At 34.9% G+C, this 12,500-nt stretch overlaps 1 protein-coding gene across 14 annotated transcripts in view; it reads left to right on the forward strand.

Moving 5' to 3' along the window:
• Positions 1-12,500, forward strand: part of LOC136837726 (octopamine receptor beta-2R-like) — a 355,532-nt gene that overhangs the window by 91,525 nt on the left and 251,507 nt on the right. For 7 of the 14 annotated variants that reach the window (XM_067102631.1, XM_067102626.1, XM_067102630.1 and 4 more), the window contains exon 3: positions 4,666-4,683. The exons of the other annotated variants lie outside the window; for them this stretch is intronic. The gene's annotated coding sequence lies outside the window, so the exon portion shown is untranslated. The remainder of the gene's footprint in view (positions 1-4,665; positions 4,684-12,500) is intronic. 14 annotated transcript variants of the gene reach the window in all.

Genomic DNA, 12,500 nt, shown 5'->3' on the forward strand with positions numbered 1-12,500 from the left:
GGAATGCGTTGTAGACTTGTGTAAGATTCAGATAAATTAGCAATGACTGAATACAAATAAAGAATATACTAGGCTTGACGACAAAAATTGTCAGTAACTGAAATTAGGTTGGTGAATAATGAATCATGATTAATATATGTATATATATATAGTATATATATATATATATATATATATATATATATATATATATATATATATATATATATATATATATATATATATATGTGTGTGTGTGTAAAATGTAATACCGGGTGTTTGAAATTAGAGCCCCCCCACAGAACGAATGGAAAGTTATGAAGTTTTCTGCTATAGCCTATCTCCAAGTACAGTATTTTAAGTTTCTAGTAAGCTATTTTTTATTTTACATTTCTTGTATTTTCAGACTGAGTGACGGAGTTAGATACAACCATGGCTAACGACTCGGAGGAAATCAGATGGATTGACCGAATCCGGGCCATAACCTTCAGAGAGGCCAGGGATGCTGGCATATCCTTCATTTCACGTTCCTGGATAGCTACATACATTAAAATAGATGAATCCTTTGTTAAAAGAAACTGGAACAAAAATCCATATGACTGTCATCACGAAAAGAGTGAGAATCTTGGAAGGCCTGAAGTCCTTTCTTAGGAGTCAAAAGACATCATAGCTGAGGCAGTGGGTAGACCAAGAAAGTTTTTACGTAAATTGGTGCTTGAACTAGAAACAAAAAGGGGAAAGAAGAGAAGTTATAATGCTATATATCGTGAGTTGAAAAAATCTGGTATCAAGCCATTTCATGTTCAGCAAGCCCAACATCAGTCAGCAACAGAGAGAAGACCGTGCATGGTTTTGTGGTTCACTTCTTAAAGATTGGGATGAAGCTGACTTTCTCCATGTTGCCGCATCAGATGAATTCATTTACACTGTCAGGAAGCCAAATCATAAAAATGACACAATTTGGGCTGCAAAGTTGGATGATGTCAGTGATGACGTGCGCTATCGCCAAGTTATGAAATTTCCTGAATGTTCGGGAATTTTTCTGTTTCACAGCCAAACGGTTAATGTGGATCATCTAAGAAAAAGGACAGTCATGGAATGGCGAATACTTCAGAGAAACTGTGCTTACCCCTGACCTTAATGTGTGTGAAAACATTGGTAGTATCTTAAAGGATCATGTTGAAGTGCGCACAGTGAACTATGATGGTATACCAAGGCTCGACGACCTGCGAAGAGAGGTGACCGAAGTGCTCAGGGAATGGAGTTTGAGTCTCAGCTTTTTTGCAATTTGCTGAAGTCATACCCCTCAAGAATGCAGGCTGTGGTACAGGCAGATGGGGGCCACAAAATATTAAATACTCAGAGAGAAGCTGAAATAAATACTGAATTACTTTTGTTTTTGTCCATATCAATTTTAGTTTATACTGTAGAGGGGGGCCTCTAATTTCGAAACACCCTGTGTATATATATATATATATATATATATATATATATATATATATATATATATATATATATATATATATATATATATATATTAACGTGACCTTTTGTACAATTGTTCTGTGCACTAATGCAGTTTTATAGCAAGACTATTTTGGCAAGGTGGTATCTAACAGAGATTGAAAAGTTACTAACTTTTAAGGACTGTCTGCTTCATCTCTGCTAGATACCAGCCTGTTTAAATGAAGTCCTGTTTTACATATATATATATATATATATATATATATATATATATATATATATATATATATATATATATATATATATATATATATATATATATATTCTTTTATGCCATTACCCCAGTAATGTGTTTTAAGTTCCGTATCACTATCATTCCATACACACACACACATACACACACACACACACACACATATATATATATATATATATATATATATATATATATATATATATATATATATATATATATATATATATATTTATAATGATGATGATGATACGCAACGTAAAGCACAAAATATCTCGCTTAATGGCGTAAAAGAATCTTTTTTAATCACGACACCAAGTCAAGCTTTATGTTGACCTTTGTCCTAATGCTAATGAGCCCCAATAAACACTTGGGGCATGCAGTCATATAAAATCGATGCTGATCATCATCCCCCGATCATCAAAGGTACAATTATTCACGCCGAGTGCCTCCTAAATCACCTTCTGCTCACAGTCTGCCTAATTGTTAATAAACATGCATTGGGGCGTAACTGCATTTGTTTCACAGATTAGGTTAGGAGTGATTTGCAGTGTAATGCATTGGGTATAAAGTTTGTTCATTCCTGTTCTAATATTCAGATCTCGATGTTTGCTTAATGGCAGTCTATAAGTTATTATTGCACGGTTTGTGTGACGTGAACGTGTAAACCTTTTTATGAATTTTATTTGCAAGGGTCTCTTCTCCAGTCGCGGTATTAAAGCTGATAATTCGGAAATTATTAGATATCACTATGAAATATAGCCCGGACATTTAAGAACTATAACGAGCCTTCGTTGAAAAGTAATGTATTCGTTTTACTAATTCTTCTCTTGTCTAATCAAGATTTGAAAATGTTAACGTACTCCCATGTATGGGTAGTAATTCCTATTTAAATACTATTACAATACCAGATGATGAGATAAGATGGAAAGCGTTGGCAGTGATGCTCTCCCTTCTTTAATTGAAGCATCTGTCAACTATTTTTTATCTGTTTATTATTATTGTTGTTATGAACATCAAGAGAAAACTACAGAAAATTAATGAGGCGATTGTCACACAGTGAGTAGAACCCGCGTCGAGATAATTATGACTAAGCACCAATTAAAATCGCGTCTCTTCCCAGTCTTAAAAAAAGATTTGTGTCAATAGATGTACTGAAAGGTTTCAGTACATATATTGATACAATTCTTCACATCAGGTGGTTCGACGACCTTTGAAAAGGAGATGATACAAAAATTTAAAAAGGGGTTTATTGTGAAGCGGTCGTGTTGAAAAAGGTTTTTGATTGAAGGACGATGGCTTGTGTTCGCGGAGATTGCTTGAGGACTCTGTCTTAACTTTATAATTGTTGTTTGCAAGTGATTACTGGTCATTAATGAGAGAGAGAGAGAGGAGAGAGAAAGAGAAATAATGCTTTATCGAGTTTTGGTTATTACACCTGTGATTATTAGACCAGAGAGAGAGAGAGAGAGTGCTTTATGCAGTTTTAATTATTACACACCTGAGAGAGAGAGAGAGAGAGAGAGAGAGAGAGAGAGAGAGAGAGAGAGAGAGAGAGAGAGAGAGAGAATGCTTTATCCTTTAATAATGAAACCTGAAATCCAAGACTGCCTCAAATTTGGATGTTAAAAACCTGTAAAAACATTTCCAATTAATCCCAGAACTCCAGGGAAGGCAAGGAACTCTCTTTTATTTCAGTTCTAACATGAGATTCGGATGAGGTTTGGTGATGGAGGGTTACCCATTGACATGCCAGTTGTTTGTAAAAAAAAAAAAAAAATCACAAATACACAGTTAAATCCGAAGATTTTACTGCCTTTTAGTAGTGAATTCAATCCGGTTAGATATATATTTTTTTTATTCTAATATATAAATGCTTTGTACTGTCATCTCAAATATGCAATGTTGCAATGTTTCAGAATTGTCAGGTGCTGCTTTTATACAGATTGATCACTTCTTCTTGACGTGTATGAAAAGAACTTGACTTAATAGCTTCATATGCTTCCATTTTTACCTATATCTTCATATGCTTCTATTTTTGTCTTCTTCGAGCGTCTATCTTTTATATCAGCTCCCAATTTCATTAAGGATCTCTTGACGTACCTCTGTATGAATTCATTCATGTTCTGTACCAGTTTCCTTTTGATGCGTAAAGAATTCCACCTCCCGTAGTGACAACCAGTCCGAGGTGTTTTAACAAAAATTTCCATTATGCGTTACAGTTTCATGTATTCACTTTGGTACCTGCTAAGATATCTTTGTTGATACCTGCTAGGATATCTTCGTTGTTGATACCTGCTAAGATATCTTCGCTGATACCTGCTAGGATATCTTCGTTGATACCTGCTAGGATATCTTCGTTGATACCTGCTAGGATATCTTCGTTGATACCTGCTAGGATATCTCCGTTGTTGATACCTGCTAAGATATCTTCGCTGATACCTGCTAGGATATCTTCGTTGATACCTGCTAAGATATCTTCGTTGATACCTGCTAGGATATCTTTGTTGATACCTGCTAGGATATCTTCGTTGATACCTGCTAGGATACTGCTGATAGGACGCTGATTCTTACGGTCCTCGGTGTTTTACAATGAAGCATAGTATGTTACCGTGAAAAAAGAATGGTAAAGAAGATTGTATGAATATTCTGCAAGGTGTTCAGTAGCAACTGAGATAGATACAACAAACAAAAAGTGTCGATTCTTTACTCTGGTCGAAAGTAAAAGGTTCATGTGGGTCATTTCAATAGTTGGTCAAGTAGTAGAGAACGCCCCCAAATATTTGACGTACTGCCAGGATCATTTTTCTTGTTACTCCTACCGAGAGCTGAATCAAAACTGCATACATACATCAGATAGAAGGAGAGATAGATTCTGGAATATAATTCTTTAATATGTGCGGGGAAATTCATTTCAGTATACGACTAGTAATAGAGTATTCTGACCGTTTCTTTCTCTCCTTTTACAGGTGCCGAATGCAGAATTGGTAAGTTTGCATGCGCCCGGTGCTTTGTGGTTCAGTCTTATATCAAAGCGAGTCAATTTATCTCTTTCCTATTTGACGCGGGTTAAGGCTTCACCTGTTCCATATTTTGCTATGCCCGAGTGTCCCTTGTCAGCTGATTTGTCTCTTTCTTTATTTTTCTTTATTTATTTTTTTATGTACTCATGTATGCACGTATGCATTTTTGTATATATGCATGCATGTATGTATATTTTATCAGTGTTTAAAGACATTAATAGATATGCTGTTTTCATTTATGCATATATGTATTTTAGTAATACATACATACATTCATAAACTTATATGTATTCATGCATGCTTGTATATTTTATCAGTGATTAAATACGTGTATAGATTTTATATGATTGCATGCATGCATATATGTATTTTAGCAATATATACATACGGTGATACCTTTACATGTATGTATGCATATATGTGTGTATATTTTTTTTATTAGTGCTTAAACACATTGATAGATATGCTGTGATTACGTTTATGCATATGCATATTATTTTAGTAATATATATATATATATATATATATATATATATATATATATATATATATATATATATATATATATATATATATATATATATATATATATATATATTCATACACATGATTTCTTTCTTTCTCTCGACATGTGTGTGTGCATGTGTACAGAGCATTTGCCCTAATGGCACTGTTTAGAGTCGAAGCACATTCATTCCAAAATCCCTGTTTTGAGAACGTCAGTAATTGCTCGTAATTTCTCATTACTGTTTGCATTGTAGGACTTCACCAAACAAAAAAAAAGTGTAAAAAAAGTTTGATTGACATTCGTTCATTAATTTTTATTTCCATTTCGCAATTATCAGATTCACGAACCGAAAAGTGAATTTTTTTTTTTTTTTTTGCTCGAAAAGCACAAGTGTTTTGACAATCTGGGCAAAGCGCATTCTGCATTTATTTGTTTTCCGAATGACAAATGTATTGGAGAGGATAGATACAGTTCTGTCGTGTTTACTGTAATATCTGAAATGTGTGTTTACTTGGCCTTCATAGAAGGGTTTATTTATAAGCAGGAGGCAATCCGTTTTTCGCCGAGGTCATCGAGAATCATTTACTTCGTATTTTGGGGAAATCAAATTATGACAATTTGGGACGTTTTGTCTCATTTTTAGGTCTTAATGCCATTCTATAATTATATGTCATTTACATGTTCTATTGATGTTTAAGTGTTGAATTATTGTCTTTATATACACACACACATATATATATGTGTATGTATGTATGTATCCACATACGTACATTTATATGTTAGGCTGTTATACCAATCTGTAATTATATGTAATTTGCATGTTCTGTCGGTGTATAACTTGAATTATTGTCTATAAATTGAATATCTATATATATATATATATATATATATATATATATATATATATGTATATATATATATATATATATATATATATATATATATATATATATATATATATATATATATATATATATATATATATATATATATATATATATATATATATATATATATATATATATATATATATATATATATATATATATATATATATATATATATATATATGAAAGGCAGAACAACCAGCCGTACTTTATTTATTGTCAGTACAGTTGCAAATTTATATATATATCGCAGTTATTTTTGATGGGTCCGGTTTACGAGAGTGTATGGATGTGTCTACATACACGCGCTCTCACTACATCATGTTTCATTTACAACATGAATGTAACAGATTATTTTGTTCATCTATTTTTTGGTAGTTTTTTCTAGTGATTCTCGCGGTTATTAAAGACCTTCTGTTAAGCCATTGGTATTTTTAGTTCATTTTCTAAGGACTGGCAAAGCATTTAATGAATTACCTTTTTTCTTAATATTTTTTATATCAATTAAATTTGTGTATCTGTAACAAGTCACAGTGGTGATACCTGTGGAATTTCAACATCAATTTTAACAGCAGCATGAACAGCAATCACTGATCTTATTTATAATTAAGCAAGTGAGAGTTTGAAGCTTTTCTTTCTCGCGAGAAATGTGTAGCATTTTCGACGTGTCTCTTCAGCAAAAATTTGCTGTAGGTACTAGGACGAAAGCAAAATCAGAGCTTTAAGGAGAAGGATAGTATATCGCAAAATTGGATATCTTGAGGTCATAAATTTAAATTAGGGTCTCTGGTTGAATTGCGGGCGAGAAATAAAACGGTAAAAAAGGATAGCTAATACTCCGAATAATTATCATCAGGCACCTGGTGCTTAGGTGCTGTACGAGTTGCCGGTTATCAATTTATTGTCTAAAATTTTCAGCGGCTGATATAGACATGAATTTCCTTTTATAATTATTGCTGCACCTATTATCGTATTGCACCATGGACTCTGCTTATTCACTGAAGTATAAGTAAATGGTTACGACCTTTCCTTGCAACTTTTTGAATTTTATTATTTGGAATTTAGAAATTAGAAACTTCAAACTTCATGCTATTTCTGACTGAACTGTGATTTATTAAAGAGTTCTATATTCATTACTCAGTAGGCTACCCTTCCCCCATTACAAGTCTCAGTATCCCAAAATCATGATACATTTCAGAAACAATATGCTTAAGGTAACCAGCAATCAATAGGTGATTATTACTTTCATCACTATAGAGTAAAAGTTATAATAAAAAATGAAGTAAAACATAAACAGGAGTTTTGCACATTCTGCGCCTTCTCTCAGATCTAAGACATTTATAATTAGTATATATGTATCGCTGCATAGTCTTACAATATTAATTAGGCCTTAATAGTATTTTGATTGTGACGTGATACTTTGTTAAATTTAATTTGTTACTTGTGACTGTTCCTTGAAATATTGTTGCTGCCTAGTCATTCTGTCAGGCGAACACCATTAGCTCAAGTTTCTGCAGTGTAAGTTGTTCATTTATTCAAATTACTGTGGATAAATGATATCCACATGTTAATTGGTATCATAATGCAGTTGTTTGGCTAATGAGAAACGTCAAAGGAAATGTAATGTCATGAGATGAACAGAAGGGAAACTTTACTAATACGAAGTGCATATTCATTATGACAAAACAATAGTCATTTGCTAGATAAAAATTGCAGTAGAGATTATCTTGTATTTGATCATGGCTGTTCATTAGCACAGCTAAAGATCCACTCATTTAGGTCCTGATTTACCGTTTTAAAATTCTAGTGAATCGGAAAGGACGAGAGAGTGCCAATTTTTATTTTTTCTGAGAGATACCTGGCTCGCATTGGCTGTACCCATCGTATGCGAACGCTGTAAACACAGTGAAAGCGAATCCAAAACTTGACCGTAAAGCCACGAGGTTCTGTGGGATTAGAATAATCTGTACCACAGAGATAGGACGTGATTACTTCACTTCTTATTTTGTGCAAATTCTTCGAGGTTCAATGCTTCTTTGCAGTCATTTTTCTTTATGTTGGTTATGAATGAATGTATTTTTATGGGTATAAGTATAAATATCCATTGAAAGGAATAGCATATGAATGGGCATTCCAGTCTCAGAACTGAAGGGGAAAAAATTAAATGGGGAAAAATTAAATGGTAATTCACAGAAAGATGTAAGACTAATCGTTAGGGAGAAACAGGCTGTGGCACTGAAGCAAGCGATTGGAAGTCATTTCAAGGTTTTGTTGCGGAGGAATATAGGTACTATGCATCCTTTTTCGAGGAGCTTGATTGAATCCTCATTTATTTCCTCATTGAGGAAATATAAATATACTTAAAAATGAAAGAAGAAGTTGAAGAAGATGAGCAAGTGGTAGCATTACCCAGACTAATAGCATTTGATTCAGTCCCGCCATGAAGAGAGACGGGGAATGAAACGCCTGCAATATGAGAATAATATTCGAAGGCGGGATGCATGAACTCAATCAAAAGTTCCCGGAAGTGGTTGCGGCAACTTAAACGCCCAAATTGTACGGCTTCATCAAGCAGGATAATTGGGTTGTTGGAAGGAAGAGCGAATAACGTAAGAAGACGTAGTGTATTTTGGAGGCACTAAACTTCGCCTAACTCTGGAATAACAGTCAGATAATCAACAGTAACATTGGTGTGAATGCCAACAAAAAGAATGGTAGGAATGGAAGAAAGAGGAGGCAAGGAGATTAGGAAAACAGCTAAAATCATGGTTTATGAGAAGAGGTAGACTGTAGGATGCCATAAAGACAAGGGAGGCGAAGATGATGAGATAAGGAGACTTCAGGGAATGTCGCTGGAAATGGGGAGACTGTATTTTTTGTTGTTGAGAACAACAGAATAACAAGCAAAAAATTCGGCCAAGTTTCTTTGGCGCAATGGAGTTTTCCGTACAGCGTATAATCAAGGCACAGAAAATAGATCTATCTTTCGATGGTCTCGGTATAATGCTGTATGAGCCGCGGCCCATGATACTTTAACCACGGCCCGATTATGGCTAACTCTACCTTGAATAAAATAAAACCTACTAAGGCTAGAGGGATGCAATTTGGTATGTTTGATGATTAGAGGATGGATGATCAACATACCAATTTGCATCCCTGTAGCCTCAGCAGTTTTTAAGATCTGAGGGCGGACAGGAAAAAGTGCGGACAGAATAAAGTGCGGACGTACAGACAGAGCCGGCACAATAGTTTTCTTTTACAGAAAACTAAACAGCAGAAAATAGAAATACGAACCTTCTGCAGAGAGTATACCTCTGCCCTGAGCACTCAGCAGTGAATAAATGAATTTCTTAACATTTTACAGCTCGGATGAGTACAAAATATATCAGAATTTTAAAATATTCTCTTTAAGTTTGGACCATGACATATCAAACTTAATGTCGAATGAGTACAAAGTACATCAGAATTTTAAAATATTCTCTTTAAGTTTGGACCATGACATATCAAATTCTCTTTTAAGTTTGGATCGTGACATATCAAACTTAATGTCGAATGATTACAAGGCGTATCAGAATTTTAAAATATTCTCTTTAAGTTTGGACCATGACATATCAAATTCTCTTTGAATTTGGACCATGACATATCAAACTTAGTGTCGGATGAGCACAAAGTACATCAGGATTTTGAAGCATTCTCTTTTAAGTTAAACCGTGACAGATCAAACTTAACAAACTTAGCAACTAATATCTCATGTCATAATGAATGAGTGTAATATACCAAACACTCGGTGGCTGGTAATTCTCAGCCAATTTGTGGCGATTGCTTGTTGGCTGATTGCCCCGGTTTTGGGATCTTCAAAATCGATACACTTCTGAGCTTGTGGTTCGAGGAGAAGACAGGTGTATACATCCTTGCCAGGCTTCTTGGTGGGAGAGAGGAGGAGGATGTTGCTAACGATGATGGTGGCCTTTTTAGATTCACTTCGGAAACTGGGCTTTTGTAAGACTTTATCTATGTTGGTTATTTCACTTTTTTGGTTATAAAAGGTTTTAGGTGGTCGGAACTTCAGTCCGTAATTTAGTTTTATATGAATTAGCAAAAGGAGTTCCATAAGAATTGCTTAAATAAAGTCATAAATAAATGAAGAATTCATGTCGGCAGGTATGTAGTACTTGTACCATTTTGGTAGAAACTGTCTTTTTGATATTTTTTCCTTGTTAATGCAGCAATAGAATCTAGGTGTTAGAATAAGAATTCTGTAAATAAATCAGTTATTCCAATTACTACATTTCTCCATTAGCTGATATGAGGAACATTTGATATTTGAATCTAAACTAACATTAATTTGTCATTCACGAAGTTTAAATGTGTTGCACATTCTTTTCAGTACAAGTCCTGGAGACGAGTGGCTCTTCTGAGGTTAAGAAGACAAGTGTCCTACTGGACAGAATTACATTAATATAAAGTGCCAAATTGAGCTTCTAAAAGCATACTGACTGACATTTTCTGTCATATAAGCATACGGGAGTTTTATTCTAGGTGAAGCGACGAGAGTGTATTCAAGATTCCCCTCCTTCCGTGGACGTTTACCCTAATTGACTCGAGTATCTCTGCGTCAATCTGTGGCTAAGGGGTTGTTGTTTCAGGCGTCACATTTGGTTACAACTACGCTGCTGCCTGCTGAAATATGAATGGCGTGTACCAGCTAAAAAAAGTAGCGTTTTATATAAGGTGTTCCCTTGTCTATTTAGATTTCTGCTGCCCTTCCTCGGGGTGATGAGAAATGAAGACATCCTTTTTATGAATATTTTGACGCGAGTTAAAGTGCTGTTTGCGTACACCGAAGTATTTTTCTCCTCCGCATTGCAGAAAAGGGAAATAAAAAAAAAATGTAACCACATTGGCTGGTTGCAAAACGGACACATTGCTGTTCTTAGTGTTTTTGACACCATCAGAACTTATAGAAATTTTTGTCAAGTATTTTTGACACCATTGTAAAATTTGTAAAATTGGTTTGGCAAACATGCAAAATTTCTGGACCATCGTCAACCTTTCTCATTTACATCTGCTTGACAAATGACTTATAGGTTGTCAGCACGTATCATTACTTACAGAAGGAGTTTCAGTGCAAATTGAAAAGGGAGAAATTAGTGCAGGATACGTCTGTTGTCAGCTCGACCTAAAAACAGATACAAGTCTGTCGTTAGGGAAGCGTTACTTGTAGTTCCCCCGTACACAAACGATAAATAAATAACTTTTTAGCTCTCACAATATATTAAGCTGCAGAGTCTCACACAAAGCATAGTCAGGGAATACGCCTGACCTGAGCAGAGGTCTTAATTTCGGCGGTCCCTATTGTGGGCGGGGGATGGGGGGCTGCCGTCAGTGCAACTCATGTGGTGCACTGTAGGCATTACTTAAAAGGGTCTCTGCAGCGTCCCTTCGGCCCCTAGCTGCAACCTCATTCATTTCTCTTACCGTACCCCGTTCATATTGTCTTTCTTCAACCTGACTTTCCCCCCTCTGACAATTAATTGTTTCATAGTGCAACTGCTTTGAGGTTTTCCTCCTGTTACACCTTTCAGACCTTCTTAATGTCAAATTTCCGTTTCAGCGCTGAAGGAGCTCATAGGTCCCAGCGTTTGTCCTTTGGCTTAAATTCTATACTCTGTTCTATTCTTTATTTCGGCTGAGCGGAAATAGTACGAAGTCGACTTCAGATGTCTTTCCCCACTCGCAGCTTTCTGCAGAAGAGAGTACACCTTCAGTATGAAGGTATTTTTAATCGTCTCAACACTTCGACATTCAAGGTCCACGGTAGCACACCTAAGACATTCTCCTGGTACAGACACACTTCCCCGTGCTTGGGATTAGTCTGCGCTTACTGAAACCTCCAGAGTCCCATTCTAGCTGGAGTTCATCGCTAAACTTGATTCACCATTGTAATAAATCTTCAATCTGCCCCTTAGTTAGCGTAATGCATTTGCATTACCACTGACGATAAGATGAGCAGCCTTGAAGCGTTGGGGGCAATAAAAACAGGACCTTTGCTCTTTCAACTACATGTTCATGAAGAAAATGTGTGCTTGAAAAGACTAATGTTTTTGTGTGTATACACACATTATGTAAGTTAGAAATTTATTTCTGTTCCACACGTGATTGTGTGTTGATTATTTCTAACGTGTATTTATATATATATATATATATATATATATATATATATATATATATATATATATATATATGTATATCTGCATGCATATACCTGCATGCATACATACATACATGCATACATACATACATATACATACAGATTTCAGTTACACTTCATTGATTACTGTTATTAATTGCAAATTCAGTAGTTGCTCTCACCAGTATATATATAC

This window comes from Macrobrachium rosenbergii, chromosome 59 (assembly GCF_040412425.1).
Source record: "Macrobrachium rosenbergii isolate ZJJX-2024 chromosome 59, ASM4041242v1, whole genome shotgun sequence".
Lineage (NCBI taxonomy): Eukaryota > Metazoa > Arthropoda > Malacostraca > Decapoda > Palaemonidae > Macrobrachium > Macrobrachium rosenbergii.